Source organism: Vulpes vulpes, chromosome 14 (assembly GCF_048418805.1).
Source record: "Vulpes vulpes isolate BD-2025 chromosome 14, VulVul3, whole genome shotgun sequence".
Classification (NCBI taxonomy): Eukaryota; Metazoa; Chordata; class Mammalia; order Carnivora; family Canidae; genus Vulpes; species Vulpes vulpes.
Window position 1 is genome coordinate 60162048 of NC_132793.1, and position 15045 is coordinate 60177092.

The 15045-nt window shown below is 35.0% G+C and overlaps 1 pseudogene; it reads left to right on the plus strand.

Annotated features, from left to right (window-relative positions):
• Positions 1-3434: 3434 nt before the first annotated feature.
• LOC112915571 (cytochrome b5-like) overlaps positions 3435-15045 on the plus strand; it is a 173546-nt pseudogene continuing 161935 nt past the window's right edge.

Genomic DNA, 15045 nt, shown 5'->3' on the forward strand with positions numbered 1-15045 from the left:
AATGCCCAACAGCTATTTACTAGAACTAACCTGAAACAAGTCTGTCAACTAAATGAAGATTAATTGACCTTCAGTACCTATACCCAAATTACATCACTGGGTTTAAGCCTCTAAGATCTTGGGTGCTCTAAAATCCTCCAGTACACAATAACAGACTAATTCTTGACTAAGAAAAACTATCTGTGGTGGTCAGCTTTATAGAAAAGCAATACAACCCAATTTACTGGCAATATTAGACAAAGAATTTCTCAGCCTAAGCAAGCATGAGGATTAGGCGAGCCTTTACCCAGGGATTCTAAGCATTGTTTTGTTCTTCTCTCAAGTTACTGAAAGAATAAAGAGAGAGAAAGCTTTGCTTTCCCACCTGGCTTTATCTTATTTTTAAATCAGCAAAATGAACTGCTTTTCAAAATCTAACAGTTTTTGAAAATGGCCCCCATTGCCCTATAAATGTTCCACTGTTCATACTGAGATTATTCCCTCCTAGCTTAACCTCAGAAGAGCTATGAGCCAATCTCAGATAAATAAATACTAGCATGAACAATAAGGCGACTGTAAAAATCTTGAGAAACATCAAGATATCCACAGAGCAAAAGTGTTTCCAAGATAAATATATTGGTGGCGTCAATTTTTTACAGGTTTTGGTTTAGGGGTAACTTTTTGTTTGCTTTGTATGTTTATCATTTTTGTTTTGTAGATTAGAAAATAATTGGTTTCCAGGAAGACTGTTAAGAATTACATCAATCATTTTGGGGCCCCTGGGTGACACAGTTGGTTAAGCTTCTTCCTTTGGCTCAGGTCATGATACCAGGACGCTGGGATCCTAGGTGGGCAATGGATGCCCTTGCTCAGTGAGGAGCCTCTTTCTCCCTTTCTCCTCTTTTTTTTTCCCCTCCCCACCCCTCACGCTCTCTCACAAATATTTTTTTATAAAATAATTTTGTCAGTCTTTTCATTACACACATTTGTCCTGCATCTATTTGGGCCCTCCACAGAGGCAATTATCCTGTTAAATTTGTACGTTAGTTCACAAAGAGTTGAAAGAGGGAGGTCTCAAAGTTGCCATAATCTGAAAAGGACATACTGAGATACTACTGGGCATTTTATACATCATTAAGCCACCATCTACCTCCAGGAAACTGTTCCTATAAGTCAGTAAGAAAGTTCCCCCATTGCCATATGCAATAGAAAGGTAAATTCAGCACCAAAATTATCTTCCCTTCCTTGCATGTGTTTATTTTGGAAAGGAAGAATAAAATTTACTGAATCGTCAAAATGTTAACCTCTACTTTTGTAAAGGACTAATGATTAACAACACACATCACCTTCAATCTGTCTGCAAAAAACTGAGGAATTTCAAACAGAAGGGAAATCTATAGGTTTGTTGGAGTTTTTTTAGTTGCTTGTATAAAATCTGGCTGTGGTTTCCTAAAGTGATGGAGTTTATTAGGTGCAGCTGAGGAGGACATAGGTCTCAGCTAAGAGCCTCAACAGTGGACCAACAGAACTCGTAGAGTAGCAATGAATACTACTAAAACTCTAGAAAACCAGTGGAAACAAGGATACACTTCTGTTTTCATGGTCAGCTTCTTTGAAGGTCCCTTTCTAGGGCCTCTTGACTACTGCTTAGTCTCTTGGCTTCAGACTTGCTTACCTCCATCTTTTTATGGGATTCACATTTTCAAAAATCATTTCTGAACAGTTCTGATTTGTTCAGAGTCACTATTCATTTGTAATTTTGGAAAGGGAAAATTATAATACAGAAATATCTGTATTACATTTTATGGTCTAAGTGGAATCACCAAATGGGAGACAATGACATGGGAAAAGCAGGAATCTAAGGTGCTATGAGAAATTTATTTTCTATTTTTTATTATAATTTTCCTCCACCAAACTGATTATTCCCTTATGTTCCACATTGTTCTCATGGTATATGAAACTCTGTCACTATGTGATTTTTAAGTGCCCTTACTCTCAATCTGCTATTTTTAATTGATCAAATTATGCTTTAAGAAAAAACTGTCACAAAATTATTAAGGTTGTCTTTTTTCCTCCCCAGATCCTGGAATCGGTCAGCTGGCTGTCCTACTTATTAACAAGATTCACCCCTCTCTAATTTGAACACCTGGTCTCTTGTCTCTTCATGCAGTATATTCTTTTCTGGTTACAACAAAATCAAGAGTGTGTTTCTACACCCTGAATAGAATAGAGAATTTTCCCCTTATCAGATAGAAACAGGAATGTAATTACACTTTCTGCAGGCCAGCATTGAGTACTGTCTTAATCCACAATCAAGGCAGTTTCTGGTTAATAGTTTCAAATTCATTATACTTAAGCTATATTTTATTACAAGAAGTAGAATATCCTACTTTCTAATTTTCCCATTTATTCTTCATTTTTTTCAGGTCCTTATGCCTTTCTACTTTATTAACATATTTTTCCATTCCATAATATATTCTGCACCTGCACTTCTCCCTTTTCAAGAAAAAAAATTGTCGTCTTCCACTTTATCCTTAAATTGGGGAAAATCTGTCATTTTTTTTTTCCTCTTAAATCTGCAGTTTCTGGGAGAATTTCAGTTTACTTAGTTGCTCTGGCAATAATTTAAAATTTACCATTTATGTAAACTGCCTGTGTATGTATTTTATAAAAGAGTTTATGGCATCCCTGGGTGGCTCAGCATTTGGCACCTGCTTTTGGCCCAGGGCGTGATCCTGGAGACCCAGGATCGAGTCCCACATTGGGCTTCCTGCATGGAGCCTGCTTCTCCCTCTGCCTGTGTCTCTGCCCCTCTCTCTCTCATGAGTCAATAACTTAAATCTTAAAAAAAAAAAAGAAAAGAAAAGAAAAAAAAAAAGTCTATGCTGTAGGACAGGAAAACTTGAAGTATGCAAGATACATATACAATTTGCCATTAAGATGTGATTTATCTATTTCACTTTACTATTCATGCTACTAATGGGACTAGTGTTTTCTTCTTTTTTTTTAAAGCATGGTAATTTAATCGTCAGTATGGGAAAAGTAGAAAATGAAAAATTAAGAATCATTGAAGTGTACAGACCAGTTGATTTTGTAGAATACCTCCCCCCTTTGGAATTTTTAAAATACTTCCTCATAATTAAATCAACTTTTGCAAAAAAAAAAAAAAAAAAAAAAAAAAAAAAACCTTTTGCATTTTTTCGAGGAATACTACATAACTGATATGTGTCCTTCTGAGCACACCATATCTAGAGGTTCATGAGTATAATTTGTTTGATATGACATGTTTGGTTCCCTAAAAAGCAAGTTCCAAAAGGGAGGCTGGTATGAAGAAGTTTTATCAAGAAGGGCTCTGGGGAACACCAATGGAGAAAGGAAGAAAAGAAAGACGGATTCAGTACATAAATTAGGCTGGATGCAGTCTCAACAAAAGGCTCAGCCAACACTATAGGAAAATGTCAGACTGCGATGGCTCTTCAGATTTGTCCAACACTGGACGAGGGCCCAGGCTTCTAGGCACCTGCTTCAAGCAGCCATTGGATGAAGGCCACATTGAGAAGGTATGCCTGTAGGTGAAATGACCTCCTCAGCCAAAGTTGAGAACTCCAGAGAGCTGATAATTGGAGCTACCTGACTCAAGTACTTTAGCTGTGGGAATGCATTCTTCAGTCCTGAAGGGGGATTTGGGTCACACCACAGTATCCTCTCCATCCCATCAGTGGTAATGGTAATTCTGCCCACTATTTACCTATAATATTTATCCACTGTAAAGATACCTTATTCCCCTCTGTAGTTAATAAGTAATAGTGTGAGGAAAGGTTTGGCATTATGTACATTTTCTGTACTCCCCACAAACTTTCACTAAATGATTTTAGGGTCTACAAGGATTTCTGTCTTAATCTACATTCTAAACTATGATGGATTAAAATATGCTTTCCTAATTGATCATTTTTGTTATATTAATTGGCATTCCACTATAAAGATTATTCCTTTTCTTGTTATTATCTTAACTCTCTTAACCTTTATTAGTATAAAACTCAAAGTGTATTTTAATATAAGATATAATACAATAACATAATTTATTTTGACACTAAAAGTGTCCTATTTGGCCAATAGGATATTCATTAGTCTGGTTTGTGCCCACTTACAATTTTTAACTGTTTTCAGAGAAGCTTTACATAGCCTCACTACAAATAAAATACTTTTAACTCACAGTATTTTCAAGAGATAATACATGTCAATTTTAACAGAATTCAAGTTAGACAAGACTTATCCAGAAAGACGACATAAAATTATACTTAAGCCTATTTTTCAGCGTATAACTATAATTGAAAATTGTTTAACTCAGCATATTAGTTATAAGTATATCAAATAAGGAAAAAATATAACTGCATATCTTAATATTTTACATTTTTATATTAATTACATCATACATAAATTATACATTTTGCTTATCTTCTAAACATTATAAATTTAATCTTCAATTATTTAAAAAGTACCTGATGAGACATCTTGAAAGGGACACCGATACAGATTTCAAGAACTTTTGGATTTTTGGTTGCAATTCTACCAATATTTATTGTGATTTTTGTTTATGCCATTTAGGTGATTCAGATCTTACTTTATTAGTAAAATTGAAATGTTTATAATTAGGGTCCAATGTGATATCAACATGAAAGTATTTTGCATATTATAAATACATATAAGCTTGAGACCTTTGAAATGACTAAGGCACCTTGTGGAATCATTTATGGGGGAAAAATGCTGTGGCAAACTGAGATTTCTTTTGATATTAACTGTAGATAAAAGAACATGATGTTGAGAAGTTTCTCCTCCCAAGACTAGACTACACATAATAAATAAATCCAAGCATTCCAGGCTTATCTCTATTCCACGTCTTATTTATCTTACCTATGTTGATAATGTAATTATTTATCAAGTTACTTTGACTAACTTTTATGATGCCTATCGTGTGTTAATCCTGTGCTGAATGCCATGAATACAAAGATAGATAAGGCAAGGACTCTGAACTCAAGGAATTTATCTAGTGAGGAAGACAGGAAACCACTACAATTTACAACACAGAATGTGGTAAATGCTATCAGAGTAACTTGACTGCATAGAACAGGAAACTCAGATAACAGTGGCTTAATAGAATGAGCTTCATTTTCTTACATAAGGCATATGAAGGAAGTCAACTCAGGACTACTGGAGCAACACCACGGTAACAAGATCAAGGTCAGATCTATGTGATTGATTTTGGTCTTTCATGGTGGCAATGTGGTAGCTACAGTTCTAGTGATTGCATCCACATTTCAGGCAGAAAGTAGGCAAAGAATCAGCAGCAGCAGGTGCCATCTGAATCTGTGTCTTTAAGCTTTCTTAGAAGCACCCCACAATAGTACTGTTATCTCATTAACTAGATTTGTCACCTCTACTATTCTCACCTCCACCACATGGGAGGCAAGGAAATTAAGCTTTATCTGAACATGCTACTGCCATTAACAAAATTAGGATTCTCTTGTAAAGGGGAAAAAATAACACAGAGAGGCAATTAGAAATACATTTCACAACAGAAACAAAAACTATGCTTACTGTGGAAGCATAAAGGAAGGGCATCTAAATCAACTCTGATAGTATAGTGTAGGATACACTATAGATCTTAACTCCTCACCAAAAATATCCAAAAATCTTGGTACCTTAGGTAGAGTTCCTCATATCTGTAAATAGCACTGCAATCCCACCGCCCATCCCATTAACAAAGTCAGAAATGTAGGAATCATTAATTCTCCCAGTCTCGCTCCTAAGAATCATTTTATTATTCTAGTTTTAAATGTTAACAATATGCCATTTTCTCTATTCCATAGCAACCATTTCCATCCTACCACTCTAAACTTCTCTCTCATAGAAGCATCCTATTTTGCTTCTCCTTTCCAGTCTTGCTCCTGACCAATCCATCCTCTGCTCTCAAGGTAGCAGTAATGGTCTCCTTTTTAAATATAAACCAAACCACACCACCCTGTTATTTAAAATTCCTCCAGAAACTTCCTATTGTACTTAGAATAAAATACAAGTTCATACAAATATAGTAGCATGTAGTATAGTAGTATACAAACTGCCAAAGAGAGCAATTTCCTTTTTAGCAACTCAGTCCAAGAATGAAGTCTCTAGCCTGTCTGAGCTTTCTTGTGTGTAAGAACATTAACCTAAAAAAAAAAAAAAAAAAAAAAAAAAAAAAAGAACATTAACCTGATTAACACTAACATTCTAAAAAAAAAAAAAAAAAAAATTAAAAAAAAACAAAACACTAACATTCTAACATCCTGTGAAGAGCAAAAGCCGTCTTGGCTGGTCTTAATAAGTACTAAAACTATACATATGTATAACTTTACTTGTACATATCATATGCCTGTTCCTTCACAAGGTGAAGATTAGTGACAAAAGGATTTTTTTTAAATAGTTCCAGCTGTAGGAAATTCTGTCTCATAAAACTTTTCATCAGGGCAGATAGATAATAGATTAGCTCTAAAAATACATAATATTGTTGATATATTTCAATTCCAAAAGCAATACTGGAGCTTCTTGTGTTCAGAGACTTTTATTAATTATGCTCATTCCAAGGATACAAGGTGACAAATTGGTAAAATTTGAAGTTCTGAAATGCAAACAAAGTTTTCTTGATAAAGTTCATTCCTCATTACTGTTCAGAAAATCAACACAAATTGGTTTAATTATCATAGGACTAGAAGTTAATAAACCATGCCTCCATTTCTTCTATCAAGAACTTAGAACATATTTCACAACCACTAATGAGCTCTAAAATGTCATGAAAAATAGCAAATAAAAAGTATTTATCCATCCAAATATTTATGTGATTTTTATATACCATATACACAGAACAAAAATATTCAGATACTTTTGTGCATTTTTCAACATACTTTATATGGATATTCCAATCTATGTAAAATACATTGCACACACAAAAAAATCAATATGTATAAAATTTCTCAGGCTTTAAGAACAGCATGTACACTGAGTCAGTAACTGTTTCTTCTCTGACTTGTAGTCTTGTCATCTGATAAAAACATTGCCTTGTCACCAAGACCCTTGCCATCCCTTAAACTTCTATTTGCCATCATTGGAGACGTAATCGGCAAAACTGTTCTTAACAAACATTTATATCAAGGCCTGTCACTGGTCCAAAGGAGCCATTATAGTGAATAATTTTACGAGTAGATTGGACCAAAAGAAGCCTAAAAGACCCATTATAGCCTACTGTATCAAATAGACTTGCAAAAAAAAAAAAAATTCCCAAATTTGACTTTCAAATACAGAGTGATATCACCCCCAGGATTCATAATGTGCATATTAAGAGTCTCCCAACACACAAATATGAGTCATTTTATTCTAGTTCATCAGTGACTCATCTTGTCCTAAAGTGCCTTGATCAGCACCAGAAAGAATCTCTTACTGATTTTAAGGGTATTATTCCTCCAGCCTTTAAAAATGCAAAGCTTTGTGTTCAATCATTTGTCAAGAACTATTTTATTTGTGGCACCCTAAAGATGCTCCCTGTTTTTTATCTACTATGCCTAAAATTGTTCTAATTTTCTACTATAATAAAAGCAGTGCATTGGCTTGTTAAAAAAAAAAAAAAAAAAAAAAAAAGCAGCAGCAGCAGCAGCCAGGTATTCTCTTGGAGGAGAATGAAATGAAACAACATAGAAACTCAATGAAACAACATAACTTATCAAATTAACAAAAGTGATGCTTTAGAAATCTTGAGATTATATAAAAGTATATGATGAGAGAAACACAGGGCAACATAGGAAATCCATCTCTTATCCATCCCTCATCCCTAGGTGGTATGAGAAAGATAGACTCATCCCAGCTCCAGAGATGGACTCTGATGGATCTGAACCATTTGGGCCATTTTGGAATCATAACTAAGGCATAACTGACTAATCAAAACTTGGGATTCCACGGATATAGTTAATGGTTTAGTAATGGGTATGTAACCAAATTACTCTTGTCAAACCAAAGCTTAAGATGTTTGTTTCCTGGTTAGCAGAAGAAAATTCCTTTCCTCTTGTCGATCTATGCAAACACTGGTAGTTCTGGATGCTACAGCTGACAGCCTTGTTGCAATAAAGAGGTAAGCCAGCCTAAGGACAAATTGAATATGTAGAGGACAGCACTAAGAGACCACAGAGTTAAGGGATTGCCACTTCAATGACATGATCCAAGTCATTAATATTTGGATCAAATCAACTCTAAAGCTTGCATTCTCACAAAATTTTCTTGTTACATAAGTGAATAAATAACATCACTTGAACCACGTTTTAGAGCACTAAATTTTTAATAAGCACCAGTCAATTGGATATCTAGACAAAGGCTTATACCTCATGATGTTATACCTACAACTTTGAAGATTTCTTTAAAAAAATAGAAGTATAATATGGTTAGACAATAACTGTATAGATACCAAAGATTAACTATAAAGTAATACAGTTTAATCCCTATTTTGAGCCTCCATTCTGCCTAACAGCAGAAAACTCAACCCAGGTAACCCAGGTAGTTTCAAGCATCTACTCAAGTCAATTCAAGTTTTCCCTTCCCATTTCCTCTAAAGCAGCACCAAATTCCTAGAAAGCTTACATGGTTTTAATGGAGGACACAGAGTTCTGGTCATCACCTGGCGATCTTGACAACCATTTCATGAACACTACCCTATCTGTCCTCAAAGATGTAACTCTCAACTGGCATACAAGTGTCAGATCATTGTTTTAGTTACTCTGTATGCTCTACTCATGAGACCCATTTGATTTAGTTCACTTTTCGTCAGCTACATCTAAGTATTTCTGTGTATCACAGAAAATTCACAGGTACTTTCCTCTACTACCCTAAGGACCCTGGAGAATCAAGAGTGGTAGTGCAGTTTATACATTTAAGCCTAAAATATCAGCCTCCTCCCATTTTAAATCCTCTAGTGCCGCAACATACTAGTATAGGAAATCTTGTTTGCTTTCTTGGGCTCTGTTCAAGAAATGAAAACAAATGTCCTCTATTTTCATCTGCCCAGAGTTTCCTAAGGTAGTCTCATAATTAACTTTAAACAGGCAAAGAGTATAGTTTTCTTGAAGACACTCTAACACCAAACTTTCTTGAGTTCCCATTGACTCTCATATCACCTGAAAGGCTGTATCACTAGTAGATGAGGTGGGCAGAATAATGGCTCCCCAAAGATGTTCAGACTAGTCCCTGGAACCTATGCTACCTTACACGGCAAAAGGGACCTTAAAATGTGATTAAGTTAAGGATCATGAGAGGAAGATATTATTCAGGGTTAGTGGGTGGGCCAATGTCATCACAAGTCCTTATGAAAAAAGAGACACTGTAACAGGCAGAGAAAAAACTGAAAAAGTTTTGTTGCTGTCTTCAAAGACAGAAAAAGGGGCCATGAACCAAGAAATCAGTCAGTCCTTTAGAAGTCAAGGAAATAGATTTTCTACTATAGACTCCAGATGAAATGCGGCCCTGTTGACCCATTTTGTACTTCTGACCCCCAAGACTGTAAAATAGTAAATCTGCTTTGTTTTAAGCCGCCAAGTTTGTGATAATTTGTTATACCAGAAATAACAGGGCAATGAGACCTCAAGAGTTCTTCCAAAACCTTCTAATTTATGTCTGAAATTAATGTCTTCTGACTTTGCTGTGATAGCAGTTCCTTGTACTACAAAAGCTACAAAGTCTTGGTATCTAGTATCCAAAGGGGCTAAGTCTCAGAGAGTACTGCAATGTGACAGTGTGGAAAAAAGAGAGTGCAGATTAGTTAATATTCCACAATAGCATTTGATCACAATGGGTAACTTAGTGAATAAATTCACACAGATAAGTATCAGTGATAGGAACCATTTTATTTTTGTTATAAACTACAACTGCGCTGCTGTATCATTTACTACTTGTTTATTATAAACCCACTTACTATAAAAACAGGAAATGGGATATATTTCTGGATACTGAGCAGCTTAACCATTTGTAAAACTATGGAGACTTATAAGGTTTAAATAACAAACAGAAAATAACAGAAACTTTAATTTAAATGTTTTCTGTATTTGTATTTTGACTTTCACAAATAATATGTATCCATAAATAAACGCAGTATTTGTGACTTCAAATATTCAATTACTAGTTGGTTTAATGTGGAATCATGGTTTCCAAAAGCAACAAGAGATACTTAGTTCATGTATTCCTAATCAGCATCAGTTGATCCTTAAAAAAAAAAAAAAAAAATCAGTTCCTCATCCAAAGTAACATTCTACTTTAAGGCATCATGTAGACGTCTTATCCTAGGAAGATGTCTTTATCCTAGGAAGTTGTTACTTAAAGTTATGGTCTAAAATTAGTCTTAGTATTTTTTTTGCATCTGTTTCCTCAGGCAAAGGCAATAAAAGCAAAAATAAAGCATTAGGATTACATCAAACTAAAAAGCTTTTGCTGTGTAAGCAAAGGAAACTATAAATAAAACTAAAAGACAACCTAGTAAATAGGAAAAGATATTTGTAAATGATATATCTGATAAGGGGTTAGTATGTAAACTATATGAAAAACTCCTACAACTCAACACCCCAAAAAAAAAAAAATGTTATATATATATAATTAACAAATGTTCAAAACAGGGGCTCCTGGGTGGCTCAGTGGCTGAGAGTCTGCCTTCGGCTCAGGGCATGATTGATCCCAGATCCTGGGTCCAGGAATCAAGCCCCATATTGGAGTCCCCGTAGGGAGCTTCTGTCCAGAGAAGGAAACAAATAAAAGGCAATCTACTGAATGGGGGGAGATATTTGTAAATCACATATCCTATAAAGAGTACCCAAAAAATAAAAAAAAATTATATTTCTAAATACCCAAAACACAAATAATCCAATTAAGAAGGGAGCAGAAGAGACCTTTCTCCAATGAAGACATACAGATGGCTCAGGGACGCTTGAAAAGATGCCTACCATCACTTTCTATCAGGGAAATGCAAATCAAAACGACAATGAAATAATCCCCTCACACCTATCAAAATGGCTAAAATCAACAACACAAGAGATAGCAGATGTTGATGAGGATGTGGAGAAAAAGGAACCCTCTTGCACTGTTGGTGACAATGCAAACTGGTGCAGCCAAGGTGGAAAACAGTATGAAGTTTCCTCAAAAAGTTAGAAATAGAATTACCCTATGATACAGCAATCACACTATAGGTATTTACCCAAAGGATACAAAACACACTATTTCAAAAGGAACATGCCCTCCAATGTTTATAGCAGCACTATTTACAATAGCCAGGATATGGAAACAGCCCAAGTGTTCATTGATTGATAGATGGATAAAGAAGATGTGGTTTATTTTTACAATGGAATATTATTCAGTCTTAAAAAGAATGAAATCTTGCCATGTGCAAGGATAGGATGGAACTAGAGTGTGTAATCCTAAGCAAAATAAGTTAGGGAAAGCTAAGTACCATATGATTTCATTCCTACATGGAGTTTAAGAAATAAAACAAACAAGCAAAGAAAAGAAAATGAGATAGGTACAAAGCAAGAAACAGACTTTGAATTGCTGGTTACCAGAGAGGAGGTAGGTGGAGGAATGAGTTAAGTAGGAGGTAGAGATTAAGGAGTACACAAGGTGATGCATGAAACGACTGAATCACTATATTGTACACCTGAAACTAATAGAGTACTGTATGTTAATGGGAATTAAAACAAAACAAAACAAAAAGACACTTTTTCCCTAAAGATTAAAAGAGCATGCCTATTTTTTAAACAATTGAACCATAACTCTATTTCAAGAAAAAAAAAAAATAGGCATCTTAAAACAGAGTTTCATGTTAAATAGGCACAACCTCTCTTATAGAATAAACCAGCCTTAGGTATGTGACTTGTTGATATATACAATAAGCTTTTCTCCCCCTAACGTATGCCACAGTATAAAATATTTTCCTCAAAGGTTTAAATCCTAGTTAATTAAGTTTTATCTGTGTATACAAATGGAATGCAATACCGAAGTAAAACATAATAAATGGAAATATTTTCTTCGACAGCTTTAACAGTTATACAGTAGAATTTCATTTCTCATTATGTTTGTCTTAGGAAATATGGAACTATAGAGAAAATAAAGTAGGTGATAATATAGCAGACATCAAATGAAGATCTATTAAAATGAAATATAAAGTCTAAGATATTATGGCTTAACAATAAGGAAATTGCTAGTCATAATTTCCAAAATATGAAGGACTTCTTAAAGTATAAAAATATAGCTTATTTAAAGTAAACCAAAGTGAAAAAACAAAACAAAATAAAGTTTTAAAAAATGTAGGATTTGGGGATCCATGGGTGGCTCAGCAGTTTAGCGCCTGCCTTTGGTCCAGGACGTGATCCTGGAGACCTGGGATTGAGTCCCGCGTCTGGCTCCCTGCATGGAGCCTGTTTCTCCCTCTGCCTGTGTCTCTGCCTCTATCATGAATAAATAAATAAAATCTTTTTTAAAAAAATGTAGCATTTAACACACAAACTAGATGAAAAACCAAACAACTTTCTTTGCAATGATGGCAAGAAGAGCCCTGCTTAGGATTGTATTAAAAGCAAATACTACATAAACATAGATTAAATGTCCAACATTGGATACTGGTTAGAAAATGTACAATGGGCACTACACATTCATTAAAAGCAATGTTGAGTATCTAAATGTGCTATCATGAAGAAATAGCTACTCTATATAGTTGAATAAAAAGCAAAAACAAACAGGTTAGAAAACAACTTAAATAGCATGGTTTCAGTCATGTAAAATTAATTATATAGTAGGTACAAATTTCAGTCAAAAACTCAAACTATGTAAACATGGCACTTTTTTTTTAATTTCTAACTTCGTTTTCAAAGCCCCATTCCCTTTTAATAGTGGAGAATTTAAATTTGCCAACTCATGTTAAGCTCAGGTACTCTTAATTTAAAATTATTTTGGCTGATACATATTTACTTACTTCAGCATTCTAAAATGCAAATATTCCTCCTTCCCCCCTCCCACCCACCACTCCATCTTTACTCTTCCCTTCTGTCATGGGTGATAACAAGTACCCTCAAGGACTTATGTCATCCTGACCTTAGAGGGAGTTTTGTGAGCCTTCTGATCTCTCATTCTTACCATGAAACCTCTCTAGGGCCATCTGGGGGATACCCACCATCTCCACAGCTCTCTCAGTAACAAATGAAACTCATGGATTCCCTCCCATATCAAGGGTGAAGAGGAGACGGCCCTTGAAGCAACTTTCAAGTCCACTGACAAGATACCTCATTTCATCATTGCTGCTAGTTAGCAGGCTGAATGCAGAAATTCTGCACAAGACTGCAGTTTTCACTAGTTTTAGGAAGGGAAGCTAAAGGATGATTTCTCTGCTATGGGATCTTCCTTCACTCCTGTCACCCTAACATCTTCCCCACAGTTTTTAGCTGTGAGTGAATAGGTTGCTGAGTCTCTGCCCAGGGAACTAACTACCACCATCTGAATTCTCTACTTCTTCCTACAGCTGCTGCTTTTATCTCCTATAGGACAAGATACAGTTTTTAGAATATCAGACTTTTTTCTAAATTGGTGGGCTTATTTCTTCACATTCAGTATCCAACTTCTCTACACTAAAAAATATTTTCCTCTCAAAATTTTTATATTTTGTACATGAAAAAACATCTTGTATTACTAAAGCCAGCCAACTAGTTTGCTCTCTCTCTCTCTCTCTCTCTCTCTCTCTCACACACACACACACACACACACACACAAACACACACGCCTTGGTGTATATATATGTAAGAAATTGTCCATAGGAATATAAAATGTTATTTTTGGGTATCAATGTGAGGTTGTGTTCTTGGGGAAAATACTTAGTTTTTAAGTTAGGCTCCCTATATGAAATAGAGTAAATAATAGTACGTTATCCAAATGATAATGAAAAATCAGTGCATAAAATAAATGCAAAACAATATGCAGAAAATCAAAGATTTTCAATAAAAGTTAGCTATTAGGATGAGAACTCAAAGTACTACAACAACCTGGTCCTACCAGTTTTCCTCTGAGTAATATTATTCTGCTACCTTTTACCAGGATGTGACCTTTCCTAACAATAGCAAAGGTACTTTTGTCCTCTATCTCTGCAGGAAGCCCCGATATAAGTAATTAATATTGCCTAGTCAGGCAAACAAGCTCAGCTATGTAGCTGACCAATTGTATGAATTTGAGCAAATTACTTAACATCTTTAAAATTTCCAAGCAGAATGGGAACATTGCCCCCTGTATTTAAGGGCTATTATACCAGAAACAATCTATAAATAATGCTTAGTACAACATTAACATGCAAAATGTACCATATGTGACAGTTCTTTCTTAGCATTAAGAAATGTTGGTCTCTTAATTCTGACATTTTTCTTTCTAAATTACCTATTACAGTTAGAAAAAAATCCTTTTGTGTTTTCTCAATCATACAGGGAAATTTATTTCCCATCTAAAAACTGACTGACAAGTAGTAAGAGATAAAACAAAATCTAAAAACCAATGAAACATGAGACACTAAGTAATTGATACAAGCCAATACTCACTGAAAATCATGCTGATTACTTTTAAAAACTCAAATAAGGGGCATTTGGGTGGCTCAGTTGGTTAAGTGTTTGCCTTCAGCTCAGGTCATGAGCCCAGGGTGCTTGTATTGAGCCCTGCAGTCCTCTCCCATCAGACTCCCTGCACACTCTCTCTCTCTCTCCCCCTCCTCCTCTCTCAGATAAATAAAAAATGTAAATATTCAAATAAATTAATGTTTTGTGTTAAGTGCCTAAAAGTATTTTCCTTGCGTTTTAAGATAGCATTAAATAGAAGCAGTTCATTATTCCCATCTCAAACAACAACAAAGAAGATTGTCAATTTTCTACAGCATGATGAGATTATCCTAATGTAGTGAAGAATGGAGCAGAAAGGGGTTGCTTTTCACCTTTTCTAGATGAACATTATCATGTAAAATCAACATAACAATGAAACAATTGT